Below are 18,143 nucleotides of genomic sequence, written 5' to 3'. Positions count from 1 at the left end.
TAATTTTTTGCATTTTTAGTAGAGACGGAGGTTCACCATGTTGGCAAGGCTGTTCTCGAACCCCTGACCTCAGGTAATTCACCCACCTCAGCCTCCCAAAGTGTGGAGATTACAGGCGTGCGCCACCGCGCCCAGCCTATATCATTGTTTCAAATAAACAACTGTTTTCCTGTAATCCCAGCACTTTGGGAGGCCGAGGCCGGTGGATTACCTGAGGTCAGGAGTTCCAGACCAGCCTGACCAACATGGAGAAACCCGGCAACAAGAGCAAAACTCTGTCTCAAAACAACAGCAGCAAAAAAAAAAAAAAAAAAAACAACCAACCAACAAACAAAAACTGTTTTCTTGAAAACAATTGTATGAAATCAAATAGCTGTTTAGGAACTTTTAGTATTTCAGACCACGGAACGAAAATGTCAGACCACGACCATGGGCAGTTCTAGCGTCCCTGTCATTCCAAGTGTGTTCTTCCTACGCACTCCTGTTGTGCTTGGCATTTTGCGGTGCTCTCTCTAGGCTTTTGCTAAGTGCTATGGGAGTATAGGGCCTGGGACAGAGACGAGCCCTTGGGGAGCTGGCCCAGGCCTCCCAGGGGAGGGGGAAACCCCAATCAAAACGTAACATTGCTGTGACCCGGAGATTCTGCCATAAAGCAATCTCAAGTGACCTCCTGAAAGAGGAGGTGGGTGCACGGAAGGATGTGAGCTGGGGAAGCAGCCTGCCTTCTCCGTGGGAAGCCAGCATTCACTGCTCAGCAGTTTTTCTTCCCCAAAGCTCCAAAGGCTGAGCTTGTTTGTTTGCTTTTCTCAATCTGCCGCCTACGTTGCACCCACAATCCTCTGTGGAATGCAGTCGGTCCAGGGCTCCCTCCTGCTTTCTGCCCATCCCACCACTCCACAAGCATACAGATCCTCGTCTTTTTATTGCTTCCTCCTTCCCTCCCTCTCTCCCTCCTTCATTCCCTCCCTCTGTCCCCCTTCTTTCTTCCTCCCTTTCCTCCCCTCCCACCTTCCTTCCTTCCTGTTTTCTTTCTTTTTCTCTTTCTTGCTTTCTTTCTCTCTTCTTTCCTTCCTTCCTTTTTTTTTTCTTTCTTTCTTCTTTCCTTCTTTTTCTTTGTTTCTCTCTTTTTCTTTCTTTTTTCTTCCATTTTACTCAACTCACTCTAGGGAAACAGACAGGAAAACTAACAAGCAGAGGTGAAATTATAAACATTCCAGAAGTCTTATAATGTCCTCGTGACTGTCATTTCCAAACGTGTGGTCTTTACACACATTTACCAGACTCCCAGGTTGGAATCCTGGTTTCACCACCTGCTAGTAACAGGGCCTTAGGCAAGCAACTTACTCTTTCTGTGCCTCAGTTTCCCCACCTGTAAATTGGGGATAAGGAGGGTACTTACCTCATAAAGCAATGAGGTTTAAATGAGTTAACATATGGAACATATGTAAAAACATGTAGTAACTCCCATGGGAGAACATTAACTATTATTGCTTTTAAAATTCTGGCAATCCCACGGCCTTTTGGGTTTGACTTTTACTCCTGAGGAACCGAGTGGAACAATAGATAGGAATTACTGAAGTGCCATAGTACTTGGATCTCAGAGATACCCAGAATATCTTCCATAGTAATAGAAAGTCAAGGTAGGTTACTCTTTTTTTTAATTTTTAAGACAGCGTCTCGCTCTGTCACCCAGGCTGGAGTGTAGGGGCATGGTCAGAGCTCACTGTAGCCTCAACCTCCCAGGCTCAAGTGATTCTCCCACATCAGCCACCCACCCAAGTAGGTGGGACTACAGGCCCATGCCCCATGCCTAGCTAATTTTTAATTTTTTGTAGAGACAGGATCTTACTATAATGGAGGAGACTACCCCTCATATCATCTTATGCCCAATTTCTGCCTCCAAAGAAAGAAGAAGTAAAAACTAAAAGGCAGAAATGAAATCCGCAGGCAGACAGCCTAGTGCCACACCCTGGGCCTGGTAGTTAAAATACCTGACCTAATTGCTTCTGTTATCTATAGATTACAGACATTGTATAGGAATGCACTGTGAAAATCCCTATCTTGTTTTGTTCCGATTTAATTACTGGTGCATGCAGCCCCGGGTCACGTACCCCCTGCTTGCTCCATCAATCACAGGAATTGCTCACTCGGGGAGCTGGGCTCTTGAGACAGGAGTCTTGCGATGCCCCCGGCTGAATAAACCCCTTCCTTCTTTAACTCGGTGTCTGAGGGGTTTTGTCTGCCGCTCGTCCTGCTACAGCTATATTGCCCAGGCTGGTCGTCAACTCCTGAATTCAAAGACCTTACTGACTCAGCCTCCCAAAGTGCTGGGATTACAGGCGTGTGCCATGACGCCGCTCCTCATTTTCGCTGTATTTTATCTAGGTCTTTCGTGGTAAAATTTGATACCGTAAGAGAAAACCACCCATAGGGGTGGCAGGCAGTGGAAACATAGTTTTTTTTTTTTTTTTTTTTTTTTTTTTTTTTTTTTTTTTGAGACGGAGTCTCGCTCTGTAGCCCAGGCTGGAGTGCAGTGGCCGGATCTCAGCTCACTGCAAGCTCCGCCTCCCGGGTTCACGCCATTCTCCGGCCTCAGCCTCCCGAGTAGCTGGGACTACAGGCGCTGCCACCTCGCCCGGCTATTTTTTTTTTTTTGTATTTCTTAGTAGAGACGGGGTTTCACCGTGTTAGCCAGGATGGTCTCGATCTCCTGACCTCGTGATCCGCCCATCTCGGCCTCCCAAAGTGCTGGGATTACAGGCTTGAGCCACCGCGCCCGGCCCGGAAACATAGTTTTTGACTCAAATCATACAACATAGGTAATTGCTATCCCAACCAATTACGGGGATTTAGGAGGGACGTTTAAGCTAGCTCTAGAAATGGACACTAGATTGCTCAAGTAAAAGGAGTCTTACACTTTAAAGACTCATGGCACTTAACCTCTCTAGATGTTTTGCAAAAGTATTTCTTCATCTCTGTGCCAATTGTTCTATTTTGTTATATGGAGAATAAAAAAATACAACTTCACATCAGTAGGTCTCTGAATTAATCTTTTTTTTTTTTTTTTTTTTTTTTTTTTTTTTTTTTTTTTTTGAGACAGAGTCTTGCCCTGTCGCCTAGGCTGGAGTGCAATGGCACAATCTCAGCTCACTGCAACTTCCACCTCCCGGGTTCAAGCGATTCTCCTGCCTCAGCCTCCTGAGTAGCTGGGATTACAGGTGTCTGCCACCATGCCCGGCTAATTTTTGTATTTTTAATAGAGATGGGGTTTCACCATGTTGGCCAGGCTGGTCTTGAACTCTTGACCTCAGGTGATCCACCCGCCTCGGCCTCCCAAAGTGTCGGGATTACAGGCATGAGCCACTGCACCCGGCCAAATTACTTTGATTAAAAGAAAAACATTAGACAAATTAAATGAACAGAGTTGAATTGAGCAAGGAGTGATCCATGAATTGGGCAGCCCCTGAAACAGAATAGGTTCACAGTGGCTCCAGCACAGCCACGTGGAGGAAGATTTATGGACAAAAAAGGGAAAGTGATGGACAGAAAATGGAAGCGAGGCACAGAAATGGCTGGATTGGTTAGAGCTCAGCACTTGCCTTGTGTTAGCCTGGTTTGAACAGTTGGCTGCCTTTGATTGACCAAAGGCTCAGTGACTGGCCCAAGAGTAGGTTATAGTCTGTTTACACATCCAGTCAGGTTACAGTTCACTATGTACAGGGAAACCTTTAACCTGAATTTAAAATATGTAAGGGGGCAACTTTAGGCTAAACTTAATTTGACAGTTTTTTTATTTATTTGAGATGGAGTCTCGCTCTGTCTTCCAGGCTGGAGTGCAGTGGCGCAATCTCGGCTCACTGCAACCTCTGCCTCTTGGGTTCAAGAAATCCTCCTGCTCAGCCTCCTGAGTAGCTGGGATTACAGGCACGCCACCACGCCCAGCTAATTTTCATCTTTTCAGTACAGACGGGATTTCAGCATATTGGTCAGGCTGGTCTCGAACTCCTGACCTCAGGTGATCCACCCACCTCGGCTTCCCAAAGTGCTGGGATTATGGGCGTGAGCCACTGCGCCCAGCCATAGCAGTTTATTATGTAACAATTTATCGGTAGTGCTGTCTCAAAAACATTATGGACATACAGCTACGTAGAGCTACTACTCAGGTCTTGACTTAAACAGAGCTAAGAATATTCTTGCCTTCATTCAACCTTATTAAGTCCTTTTTTCCCTTAAATTTTATTTCTTTTCTTCTTCTTCTTCTTCTTCTTCTCTCTCTTTTTTTTTTTTTAATAAACAGGGTTTTGCTCTGTTGCTCAGGCTGGGGTCCTGGGTTTAAGTGATCCTCTTGCCTCAGCCTCTCGAGTAGATGGGACTACAGTTGCATGCTTAGCTTATATTTTTATTTTTGGTAGAGATGGGATCTCACTTTGTTGCTCAGGCTGGTCTCAAACTCCTGGCCTCAAGTGATCCTCCTGCCTCAGCCTTGGCTTCCCAGAGTGCTGAGATTATAGGCATGAACCACAGGGCCTGGCGGTAAACTCCTTTTTTCTGGCGAAAGTATCTTCATTGTAGATACTTGGAGGTATAACTTTGAATATTCCCTTGGTAATTCTCTGACCTAAAGCCCTCATAATTTTATTTTATTTTATTATTTATTTATCTTTTTTTTTTTTCTTTTGAGATGGAGTCTTGCCCTGTGACCCACGCTGGAGTGTAATGGCACTGATCTCGGCTCACTGCAACCTCCGCATCCTGGGTTCAGATGATTCTCCTGCCTCAGTCTCCTGAGTAGCTGGGATTACAGGCACCCGCCACCATGCCCAGCTAATTTTTGTATTTTTAGTAGAGACGGGGTTTCGCCATGTTGGGCAGGATGGTCTCGATCTTCTGATCTTGTGATCTACCCGCCTTGGCCTCCCAAAGTGCTGGGATTACAGGCATGAGCCACCGCGCCTGGCCTATCTATTTTTTGAAGATAGAGTCTTGCTCTGTCACCCAGGCTAGAGTGCAATGGCGCGATCTCCACTCACTGCAACCTCCGCCTCCTGGGTTCAGGTGATTCTCTTGCCTCAGCCTCCCGAGTAGCTGGGATTACAGGTGTGAACCATCATGCCCAGCTAATTTTTGTATTTTTTAGTAGAGTCAGGGTTTCGCCTTGTTGGCCAGGCTGGTCTCAAACTCCTGGCCTCAAGTAATCCACCTGCCTTGGCCTCCCAGAGTGCTGGGATTACGAGCGTGAGCCACTGCACCAGACCAGGCCTTCATAATTTTATAAAATGTATTCTATAGGGTTGACATTTCATAAAAGTATTCTGGATTCAGTGCAACTGTTGACAACCATTTTTTATTTATTTATTTATTTATTTATTTATTTATTTATTGAGACGGAGTCTCGCTATGTCGCCCCAGCTGGAGTGCAGTGGTGTGATCTCAGCTCACTGCAAACTCCACCTCTTGGGTTCAAGCAATTCTCCCGTCTCAGCCTCCCTAGTAGCTGGGATTATAGGCACCTGCCATCATGCCCGGCTACTTTTTGTATTTTTTAGAGACAGGGTTTCACCATATTGACCAGGTTGTTCTTGAATTCCTGACCTCAGGTGATCTGCCCGCCTCAGCCTCCTAAAGTGCTGGGATTACAGGTGTGAGCTGCCATGGTCGACCTGACAAGTATCTTTGAACAACCTCTTTGTTGGCCGTGATAGGGAAACCTGGCCAAGTGTGCTTGATATGGCACTTAGTGGGAACCATGGGCCTGAGAGGGCAGGCAGTGCTGGCGTGGGCTGCCCTGGACAGGAGGCCATGCTGTTCTCCCAAGCGGACTCTGGGCACGCTGGATAGAGGACTGGACCGCATGGGACTAGTTCCTAGGGGCCTGAGGGCGTGGTGCTCCCTCTCTGACATTGATTGTTGAACAAGTGAAGCTTTTGGAAACTTTCCAGTGAATCTGTCCACCTTCAAAATCTTTCTGATATGTAAGGGTTAACTTGGAGCCAAACGTCATCTCCACAAGTTACCTTGCTTGTTAAGAGCTCAGCTGTCTTTGCCAAGAACAGGAAAAACAATGTCCGTTATGAATTTTCCTGTTGTGTGGTGTGTAAAAAAGGACTTTCTGTTTTCATGAAAGAAAGTACAAATAGATCCATCAAGGACCTGAACAGAGTTTTTGACTTGGACTGAATTTTTCAACTGTGTTTAAATTGAATTTTAAATGGAGTTGTAAAATCGTAATTAGGCTACAGTGACAATGGGGACTCATCACTGTGGCTTGAGTAAAGCCATGATGTATATTTTCAGGACAAATGTATATGGTACCTCTGGAAAGAGTAAAAAATAAGTCTCCTTCATAGTTATTTTATTTGACAGGGGGTGAGCAAGTTGAAGAGTCAAGGAAGCTTTTAAAATTTGGATTTAGGTTTGTTTTTTGTTTTTTTTCGGGGTTGGGGGGAGGGGACAGGGTCTTGCTCTGTCAACCAGGCTGGAGGACAGTGACACAATCATGTTTCACGCAGCCTCTAACACCTGAGTTCAAGGGATCCTCCCACTTCAGCCATCCAAGTAGCAGGGAATGCAGGTATATGCCACCATGCCTGGGCAATTTTAAAATTTTTTTGTAGAGCTAAGGTCTCGCTATGTTGCCCAGGCTGATCTTGAACTCCTGGGCTCAAGTGACTATCCTACCTCAACCTCCCAAAGTGCTGAGATTGCAGGCGTGAGCCATCATGTCCCCACTGAGTCTGTTTTACTTACAGCTTAAAAAAAAAAAAATTCTCATTTTCTGACCTTAAGTGGATACCTTAACTGGAAATGATTTTTTAAAAATTATCGGCCAGACGTGGTGGCTCATGCCTATAATCCCAGCACTTTGGGAGGCCGAGGCAGGCAGATCACATGAGATCAGGAGATAGAGACCATCCTGGCTAATACGGTGAAACCCCATGTCTACTAAAAATACAAAAAATTAGCCGGGCATGGTGGCGGGCTCCTGTAATCCCAGCTACTCGGGAGGCTGAAGCAGGAGAATTGCTTGAACCCGGGAGGCAGAGCTTGCAGTGAGCCAAGATCATGCCACTGCACTCCAGCCTGGGCGACAGATAAGACTCCATCTCAAAAATAAATAAATAAATAAATAAATAAATAAATAAAGGCCAAAAAGGAGACAAGAAGAAGTCGAATGAGGTGACTGACACCTGTAATCCCAGCACTTTGGGAGGCTGAGGTGGGTGGATCACTTGAGGCCAGGAGCTCGAGACCAACCTGGACAACATAGCAAGACCCTGTCCTACAAAATCTACAAATAGTAGCTAGGCATGGTGGTATATGCCTGTAGTCCCAGCTACTCAAAAGGCCGAGGTGGGAGGATCTCTTGAACCTAACAGGTCAAGGTTGCAGTGAGCTATGATCACACCACTGCACTCCAGCCTGGGTGACAGAGAGACCAGAAAAAAGGGAGACAAGAAGAGAAAAACAGAGAAGTAGGGAAAATCCATGAGGGATTGTGGTCTCAGGAGCCAAGGGAGAGATGAGATTTGTTTTGTTTTATTTTTTTGAGGCGGGATCTCACTGTGTTGCCTGGGCTGGAGTGCAGTGGCATGATCATGGCTCACTGCAGCCTCGACCTCTCAGGTTCAAGAGATCCTCCCACCTCAGCCTCCAGAGTAGCTGGGACTACAGGTGTGTCACCACACCCAGTTTTTTTTTTTATTTTTTAATTTTTTGTAAAGATGGGGTCTCCCTATTTTGCCCAGGCTACTCTTGACCTCCTGGGCTCAAGCAATCCCCTTGCCTTGGCCTCCCAAAGTGCTGGTATTACAGGCGTGGGCCACCGAGCCCAGCCTGTTTTGCTGTGTTTTTTAAGAGACAGAGTCTCCCTATGTTGCCCAAGCTGGAGAGAAGTGGCATTTATTCACAGGCACGATCAAGGCTCACTACAGCTGGAACGCAAGTGATTCTCCCACCTCAGCCACCTAAGTAGCTGGGACTATAGGTGCACACTGCCATCCTGTGGGATGACCATTAATGTTAAATGAAGCAGAAAGAGGCCAGGCACGGTGGCTAACACCTGTAATCCCAGCACTTTGGGTGGATCACTTGAAGCCAGGAGTTCAAGACCAGCCTGGCCAACACGGCGAAACCGCGTCTCTACTGAAAATACAAAAATTAGCTGGGCGTGGTGGTGCACACCTTGTAGTCCCAGCTACTCGGGAGGCTGAGGCAGGAGAATCACTTGAATCTGGGAGGTGGAAGTTGCAGTGAGCCGAGATCGCACCACCACACTCCAGCCTGAGCAACAGAGTAAGGCCCTGTCTCAAAAAAAAAAAAAAAAAAAAAAAAAAAAAAGCTGAAAGAAAATTTTCTCTGGCTCCTCACTTCCAGATACCGACACAGGTCCCCCAGCACCCTTTGAGTCCCCTCCCACCAGAAGTGGCTTCCCAAGGGTCCTGGGGACCATTGCTGCAGTTTCTCTCCCATGGATACTCAGGCTTTCTTGGGGATAGGCATTTCTCCCAGAGCACGGCAGAGCCTCTTCCGGCCACACGGCTGTGACTTCCTGACTCAGCCATTCGTGGTCCTTCTCTGTGGGTGGCCACCTGAGCAGTCAGGGTGCCAGAGCTTCACAGTGATTTGTGACAGAGTAGGGGAGCGTGGGTCCCTCCTCTTTGAGCCACAGTTTGTCAGTGATGTGCTATTTGTTGCAAGGACCTCAAGGTTTGGGGCATCCACAGGGGAAGATTCAAGAAACATCCACGACGCTGTGCTGAAAATCTCTGCTTCTTTCCAATGAGTCTGTCTTGGTTCCTGAAGAGTTACCTCTGCCTGGCTCCTTTGCTCAGAGTGTGCTGTCTCCTGGGAGGCCCCTGCAAATATGACTTTTGTGGGAAGAACTTCCCATGGGCTGGGCATGTCCGGTTCCACCCAGCGGTAGCCCCGGCTTGAGTTCAGTCTCAGCAGCGCCTCAGCTCCATGTGACCATTCTTTGTCACACTATTTGGTGTTATTTTGTGACCAGTGGATGCTGGAGGTCCTGCAGGGATTAAGCTAAGCTTCTACATGCAGATTCAAGCTGGTATGGGCAGGGTGCAGCCGCGGGAATTAGAAGGTAATTCACCAGCTCTGCTAGTCCCTTTCGCTTGAGGCAGACGGCAGCAGGTCACAGACTCCAATGGGAAACAGAGTTTGAGAAGAAAGAACAGACACTTACTGTTTTTTTTTTTTTTTTTGATGGAGTCTCACTCTGTCGCCCAGGCTAGAATGCAGTGGCAAGATCTTGGCTCACTGCAGCCTCCACCTCCTGGGTTCAAGTGATTCTCCTGCCTCAGCCTCCTGAGCAGCTGGGATTACAGGCGCACGTCACAATGCTTGGGTAATTTTTGTATTTTTAGTGGAGATGGGGTTTTGCCATTTTGGCCAGGCTGGTCTCGAACTCCTGACCTCAGGTGATCCACCCACCTTGGCCTCCATGCTGGGATTACAGGCGTGAGTCACCGTGCCCAGCCGCAGATAGCTCTTTCAAAAACCTTGGCTGTGAAGGAAAGGAGAAAGATGATAAGTTGCTGCAGACAGCTATAAAATTTAGGAATTTGGGGCCCTTTTTTTTAAAAATGGGAGAAATCTGAATGGAAGGCAACTCATTATAATTTAAATTTTGTCTTCAATTCACACCCCCTTCTGTCTATGGGATCTGGTTGGTTCTCTTTTGTTGTTATGCATGGAGTCCACACAAAACATATGACGATTTTCTAAAACATGTACAAATCCAACAGCTACAGCCCCAGTCACTTCAGCCTCTGCAGTTTGTCCATCCCGTGAGTGGGAGGGGCCTCGAGGCAGCAGGTGGAGGAGCGCAGAGGCGGGGTGGGTGGAGGGTGGGATTTGCAGCAGGGCCCAGCTCTGCAGATGCTCTGAGAGGAGCAGGATCTTCAGCTCCTGGTCAAGCCGCGAAGAGAGCAGAGGAAAGCAGAGCTCTAGAGGGCTTTGGGTTATTTTAGCTGTAACTAACAGAATGGAATTGCCAGTTGCCTAGCTGGGCTCACAAGAGCACAGTCCTCACTGGTTACAATACCTACTTCTTTCTCAGCTCCCTGGGTCCCTCTTTCTTCCCATCCCCTACTAGCCAGACTCTTGTTTCTAAGCTCAGAGTTCCTATTTCCTTCTTTCCTTCCTCCTGTTTCTAAGCTCAGAGCTGCTATTTCCTTCCTCCCTCCCTCCCTCCCTACTTTCCTTCCTTCCTTCCTTCCTTCCTTCCTTCCTTCCTTCCTTCTTTCCTTGTTTGAGACAGGGTCTTGCTCTGTCACCCAGGCTGGAGTACAGTAGTGTGATTATAGTTTACTGCAGGCTTGAACTCCTGGGCTCAAGCGATCCTCCAGCCTCAGCCTCCCGAGTAGCTGGGACTATAGGTATGTGCCACTGTGCCCGGCTAATTTTTAAAAATAGAGACGGGGTTTCGTTATCCTGCCAAGGTTTGAGAGCTGCTGTTTCTATTATACCTTCCTTTCCATTGTGGGGGAAGCTTTGTCTTTTTTTTAAGCCTTTTTTCCCCAATTAGGTTATAATTCATGTAACATGCAATTCACTATTTTAACCATTTTCAGTTGTACAATCCAGTGGCTTTTAGTTCATTCACAATGTTGTGCAACCAGCACCAGTATCAAATTCCACAACATGTTTTGTTTTGACCTCTTTAGCCCAGAAGATGGATGGAAGGGGGTGGACCTCATCAAAAGAAACCAAGGCTGCCAGGGTGCCAGAGGAATCCATGGTTTCCTTTGCTAAACAGATCCCCTCATTTTGCATTTTCCATTGATAATGTGTTTTCCTCCTTGAGGGTCATAAAATGGTAAAGAAAGGTTTTGCTTTGAGAGGCTTTCCACTTATCTATTCGTTCATCCCATTTCATTCATTCAGCATCGTTAGCCTCTCTTCTAGGCCAGGTACTCAGTGCTGATGATCCAGAGGCGAAGGAGAACACAGGGTCCCTGTCCTCTGGGGTTTGCAGCCTTGCAGGGATGACAAGTAGGAATCAAACAACTACCATTGTGGCAAGAGCTGTGGGAGTGGGTCATAGGGAGATAACTGCGGCAGAGGATTGGGTGCAATTTCCCGGAGAAAGTGGTATTGAGTGTGGGAGGATTAGCCAGGGAAGGACGGTGTGAGACATGAGTGTGGCTGGGGCGGGAGAAGGATGCGTGGGTGTACACAAGGGCAGAGGGGATGGCACATGGTGACACCTGGAGCAGGAAAAAAAATGGCCATGGGGACTTGGAATTCCAGGGTGACTAAAGCCTCAGGAGCTGCAGGAGAGTAGAGCAAGATGACACGAGGCATTGGGGCAGGAGGCAAGTCACGCAGGGCCTTGCAGGCCGTGTCGATGATCTGGGGCTTTGTCTTCAAGACAGGAATCTGACCAGGCGCAGTGGCTCATACCTGTAATCCCAGCACTTCGGGAGGCCGAGGTGGGTGGATCACCCGAGGTCAGGAGTTCAAGACCAGCCTGGCCAACATGGTGAAACCCCGTCTCTACGAAAATACAAAATTAGCTGGGCATGGTGGCACATGCCTGTAATCCCAGCTACTCGGGAGGCTGAGGCAGGAGAATCACTTGAACCTGGGAGGTGGAGGTTGCGGTGAGCCAAAATTTCGCCCCTGTACTCCAGCCTGGGCCACAGAGCGAGACTGCATCTCAAAAAAAAAAAAAAAAAAAAAAAGGAATTTGTCAAAAGAGATTCAGGCTGAAGACGAAAGGATTCACCAGCTCTACAGACAACAGCCGGGAGGTCATTATTGGGTGAGGAAGGGTAGCTGTTTGGGTTTGGGTTAGGATGGTGGCTGTGAGGTGGGAGAGGATGGAAGGATTTAAGAGATATTTGGGATGTAGAATAGACAGGGAAGGAGAGGGAGGTCTAAGGATGACTTGAACAACTAGGTGGATGGTAAGATGGGAACTCTGGTGAGAAACAAGTTTGGAAGGAAAGATCATGGGTTCAGCTTAGAGCAGGTTGAGTTTGGGGTGCCTGAGAGGCTCCATGTGGAGACATCAAGTCCATAGCTAGGAATGTCTGGTCACTCAGAGGACAAGCATGGGTCAGAGATGTAAAATGAGGAGAGGTGAAAAGTAATGGTGAAACCACCTTTCACTTACACATATCACAACATCTGAAACACTTTATTGGATTTTTCTTTTTTTTTTTTTTTTTTTTTTTTTGAGACAAGGTCTTTCTTGCTCTCTTCCCTAGGCTGGAGTGCAATGGCGTGATCATGGTTCACTGCAGTCCTCACCTCCTGGGCTCAAGCGATCCTCCTACTTCAGCCTCCTGAATAGCTGGTACCACAGGCGCACCCTACCACGCCAGGCTAATTTTTTTCTTTTTTTTCTTTTCTTTTTTTTTTTTTTTTGTAGAGAAGGGTCTCCATAGATTGCCCAGGTTGGTCTTTATCTCCTGAGCTCAATAGATCCTCCTGCCTTGGCCTCCCAAAGTGCTGAGATTAGGGTGTGAGTCACTGTGCCCAGCCTTGGATTGTCAATGGCCTGTCTTTTCTCCTAGTTCAGTGATTCTCAACTTTGTTCCACCCATTTCTGGACCACGTGTGCACTGCTCTCTCCAGTAGCTTCCCTCATTGTCTGCAGTAATTCTCCCTCGTCCACAGGCTCCTTGAGGATAGAAATGTGTTGCTTATCTTTGCATCCCCAGCATCCAGGGCCCATTTTAGATAGCCAGTAGGTGCTCAGATGGCTGATAATCATGTGTGCCGAGAGTACACATGAATCAACGATTGTGTTGCAATCTGCATAAAATAATTCATCAGAGACAGTGATTGACATAATCTTTAATTTTGTAGCACCCATTATTAGAGTTTAAAATAATCTTTACTTATTTAGAAGCAAAACATACAACCATACAGATGATAACATGAAGGCAGCTTAAAAAGTACAGCACAAAGATGTATAAACAGTGCCACAAAGATTTAGGAGCTCAAGAGCATCACCTTCGCAGCTAAGGAACATCTTCCATGAAGCTTCGAGGACCTGCCTTGGGAAGATGCAGGGGTCACTGGGCTGTTACACCAAATAGAAGAGCATGGCTCAGTTCAGGATGTCCGAGGAAGCTACCCTCTTGTACATTTGCAAAAGTGCTGATAAGCTCAATTGTTTAATTTCAAGTGGCACTGTGCATTGCTTTGGTCTCTTCAGCGGTGGAGCTGATTTCTAGGAGGCATCCCCGGCTAAACACGGCCACTAGACCCATGACTCGCAGCCCCTGCAGCCACAGGAAGAAAGGGAACAGGCTCTCCCTCACCTTGATTCTTCTGGTCTAGGTGGTGAGCACCCTGAGGGGCGGTATCCACCAGCCCAGGGGTGTCAGCAGGCCCAGTGCATGGCCCAGCATCTCAGCCACGATCCTCTGTAAACACAGGGGAAGGAAGCAAGACTTGCCCTCATCCATTTACAACCGAGTACACAGGGTTCAGAAGGTGGAGATCAGAGAAGACATGGGGGTGAACGTTGCTACTGCCTTGGGCTCACGTAGATAAGCTGTGTTTCAAAGAGTAGAAAATGGTTTTAGCAATAGTAGGACCAAAGTGTCATTAATGATGAAAGACAAGGCTCATGCCTATAATCCCAGCATTTTGGAAGGCCGAGATGGGTGGATCACCCGAAGTTGGGAGTTCAAGACCAGCCTGGCCAACATGGTGAAACCCGTCTCTACTAAAAATTAGCCAAGGGTGGTGGCAAACACCTGTAATCCCAGCTACTCTGGAGGCTGATGCATGAGAATCGCTTGAACCTGACAGGCGGAGGTTGCAGTGAGCCGAGATTTTGATACTTCACTCCAGCCTGGGTGACAGAGCGAGACTCTGTCTCAAAAAAAAAAAAAAAGAAAAAGAAACACAAGCCAACAACTGCCTCGGCATGGTCAGGAAAAAGGAAGCCCGTGGCGGGGAGAGGAAGGCCGTCAGCATATGGAGGAAATCTGATTTGAGAAATGAGTGAATGGCTCGAAAACAAGTGACACGAAACAATGACATGGACCCAGAGGAGAGGAAAATTATAAAACAAGGAGGGCAGAAGTGGAAAGAGATGTGATAAGAAGGATAGTCTCCTCAAAACTAGGTAAAACATTAATTCATCTAAAAGAGAAAGGAAGGGGGAAGAAAATCTCCTAGACCTTACTTATTAATATTGTACTTAAAAGAACATATTTTTGCATTGCATATTATAGAGGAAGGGACAAGGATAGTGCTCTGGGTCAATATTTGCTGTAACTATGAACTTTGTCCTCTAACATTACAGCTACCTTTGGTCACAACCGCTTCCTCGGATACTAAATTGAAAGGGAAAGAGACCAAAAGTCCACAAAGGGCTAAGCCTAAATCTACAGGAAGAAGGCATCCTGCTGAGTGGTAAAAATAATTCCCAGAGTATGGAACTGTTATTGGAGTTGGCTGGTCACACACTGGATCCGAATGACAGGGTGAAGTAGTGATGGACACATCCAGGGGACAGGGACCCTCATCTCAATTATGCCAGCCTCATTCTGCTTGTATGTGCTCATTGGTAAAACAGCCTAACTCTTCCTATCTTCTAGTGGGGCTACTTGCAAGGCTTTTAGCATACAACCAAGAGTTAATTTATTTTTATTTTTATTTATTTTTGAGATGGAGTTTCGCTCTGTAGCCCAGGCTGGAGTGCAGTGGTGCGATTTTGGCTCACTGCAACCTCTGCCTCCTGGATCCTGGTTCAAGTAATTCTCCTGCCTCAGCCTCCCGACTAGCTGGAATTACAGGAATGCACCACCATGCCCAGCTAATTTTTGTATTTTCAGTAGAGCCGGGGTTTCACCATGTTGGCCAGGCTGGTCTCGAACTCCTGACCTCGCGATCTGCCCGCCTGACCTCGCGATCTGCCCGCCTTGCCTTCCAGAGTGCTGGGATTACAGGCGAGCCACCGCACCCGGCCAAAAATTAATATTAATAAAAGGCTGGTTGGTCCTAGGCTGGTTTTAGGACGTCAGCCCAGTCAGAAAGGATGTGTATAGATGCTATACTCCAGCAGGGGGCAGTACCACATAAAAATTACTATTAAGGAAAATCTAGGGCGCAGCATCTTTTGTCTGCTACCTCATATTTTCTATGTTGTTGAGTAATTATTATTTAGTGCCGTAAAAATAGGTGACTTGTTCATACAGTTGATCTTCTGAGTACTGGTGGGAAATCCCAGCACCACTTAAGCCCTAACAATGTAAACCTTTGCCATTTGAAAAGTCACGTGTCTTCTTTGAGTCTCCCTCCCGTGTGTGAGCCCTCCTGTGTGTGGATGCGTGGGCGAGTGCGGCCTTCCTTTCTCTGTGTGTAGTAATTTGCTATTGCAACCAAGGAAATGCATACTACATAGAACCTCATCAACTACCATTACAGAACAAAGTTTTGTTTAAGAGAATATACCCCAGATTTTTCTCTTTTTAAAATAGAGACAGAATTATCACGTGTTGCCCAGGCTGGTCTCGAACTCCTGACCTCAAGTGACCCTCCCACCCTCAGTCTCCCAAAGTGCTGGGATTACAGGCATGAGACATAACACCCAGCCCTGTAATTTAGCAAAAGATATTTCATTCTAGGCTGGGAATGGTGGCTCCAGCCTGTAATTCCAGCACTTGGGAGGCTGACGTGGGAGGATTACTTGAGGCCAGGAGTTTGAGATCAGCTTTGACAGCACAGCTAAACTCCATCTCTACTTAAAAAAAAAAAAAAAAAAAAAAAAAAAAAGAAAAAAATTAGCTAGGCGTGCTTGTATAGGACTGCAGTTTCCATTATTTAGGAGGGTGAGGTAGGAGGGCGAGGCAGGAGGATTCCTTGAGCCCAGGAGGTTGAAGCTGCAGTGAGCTATAGTTTCGCCACTGCACTCCAGCCTGGGCAACAGAGCAAGACCGTGTCTCCAAAAAATAATTAAAAAAAATAAAAAACAGATTTCTAATAGCAAAAGGACCTCATCATCAGCAGTTAAGTTTACAATATGCCCAATTTAACATGGATCCCTACGGACAGAAGTAAAAGTATTAATAAACTTGAATTTTAACAATTATTTGATCAATTAGTTATAATGTCCTTTCCACTCTCTCCTTTGTAAAATATCATCATGCTTATGCTATGACAGTACTTATTTGCTATAAATTAACTTTAAATAAAATGATTTTTGCGTTGTTATGCAACTGATTGATACTTGTATTTCAGCTGGGAATTACTGTTTGATATTTTTGTATGCAACATTGATATAAATCATACTACATTTAGTCAAAGTCTGGACTCCGAAGGAACTTTAAAAATCTTTTGATAAAATTTCTCTGTTAATGGCACGCTCCTACTCATCAAAAATTTTCATAAACTCCAGTCATTACAGATGACAACATGTGCAAGAAACAGTACAGTCAAATTATAACAGCAAATTTACATCAACTCTTTTTTTTGAGATGGAGTTCTGCTCTGTCTCGCCCAGTGGCAGATCTCACCCAGAGTGCAGTGCGCGATCTCGGCTCATTGCTGTCTCCCGGATTCAAGTGATTCTCCTGTCTCAGCCTTCCCAGGAGCTGGGACTATAGGTGCACACCACCATACCCAGCTAATTTTGTATTTTTAGTAGTAAAGATGGGGTTTCACTATGTTGGCCAGGCTTGTCTTGAACTCCTGACCTCAGGTGATCCATCCGCCTTGGCCTCCCAAAGTGCTGGGATCACAGGCGTAAGCCACTGCCCCCAGCCAACTCGCCTTTTACAAAAAAAAAAAAAAAAAAAAAAGAAAAGAAAAGAAAAGAAAGAAAATTCCTCCACCTTGGAACTTCCCCATGCAATTTTAATAGGAATTAAAACAGAACTATAAGGGTGTTCAAAGCTTTCCTAGCCATGCTAGCAACGAGATGATGATAAACCCAGTGTTAGACATGACTAGCAATCGGGACTCTGGAAATAATGATACCAAATGAGACAAGTGGGAGGTACGCTGTGATCCTATGTTTTTCTTGTTTTTCCTGTTATTCCTGAATTTAATGATAAAGGCACACGCTCAACTCTGCCTGTATCTTATCTGCCTGAACCCTGCAAATCAGCAAATGTCATCTTGCTTGACATTTTTGATCCGTCTCAAGGAAGGAAAGTTCCACTGACACTTGTGAACAATAGCTGTGTTTCAGATAAGATGGTACGTTCAGTTTACAGTCGGTTTTGAGACTGCACTTTTGTGGTTGGAATTTTGGAAACATGCCCCCTAGAAGCTGTGCTCACTAAATTTTCCAAATTTTAAATTTAGAATTTAAGATCATTTTACAATTTTTATTTATGCTTGCTGCTGTGGCCCTTCGGAGGGAGTTAGAGGCCCACTTCTTGGGCTGCTGTCCCAGGCCACCGAGAGTGGCCCTGTGGCTTTCAGTAGAGCAGGGCTTCCTCTGAGCGGAGGACTTGAGTGAAGACTAGGACAGGATGGGGGCGGGAAGGAGGGCGGGCAGGGGGTGGGGGCGGGTGCTATTTCTGTTTTTGTCTTTTGAGACGGAGTCTCACTCTGTCGCACAGGCTGTAGTGCAGTGGCACAATCTCAGCTCACTGCAACCTCCGCCTCCCCGGTTCAAGCAGTTGCCTGTCTCAGCCTTCCAAGTAACTGGGATTACAGGCACCTGCTATCATGCCTGGCTAATTTTTGTATTTTTAGTAGAGACGGGGTCTCACTGTCTTGGCCAGGCTGGTCTTGAACTCCTGACCTCGTGATCCACCTGCCTCGGCCTCCCAAAGTGCTGAAATTACAGGCATGAGCCACCGTGCCCAGCCGCAGGTGCTATTTCAATGCCCTTCTTCCCCAGGCTGCCCTTTTGTCAGTCTGAGGTGGAGGAGTCTCTTGAAATGAGATAAAGCTTCCCATCCCCCTCCACCAGGATGAAGGCTTTGGAGGGGGGTGCAGGTCCCACCTGTTCTTCCATCTTTTCTGTCTCTGTTTGTGGGGGGTGGAGGCCCAGAGGTGGGAGGAGGAAAGAACAGGTGAGGAGAGGTATAGAAAGGGGTTTTCCTCCCACCCTCCTCCCCCTTCCCTCTCCCACTGCCTGTATGGTGGCCACAGACTGTGCAGGCTGGTGTTAGGCTCAGGTGACAAGTGGGCCTGGGTGGAGATGG

The sequence above is a fragment of the Macaca thibetana genome, chromosome 1 (genome assembly GCF_024542745.1).
Source record: "Macaca thibetana thibetana isolate TM-01 chromosome 1, ASM2454274v1, whole genome shotgun sequence".
NCBI classification, from domain to species: Eukaryota; Metazoa; Chordata; class Mammalia; order Primates; family Cercopithecidae; genus Macaca; species Macaca thibetana.
The sequence above is the reverse complement of the archived record's forward strand: the minus strand, read 5'-3'. Positions refer to the sequence as shown.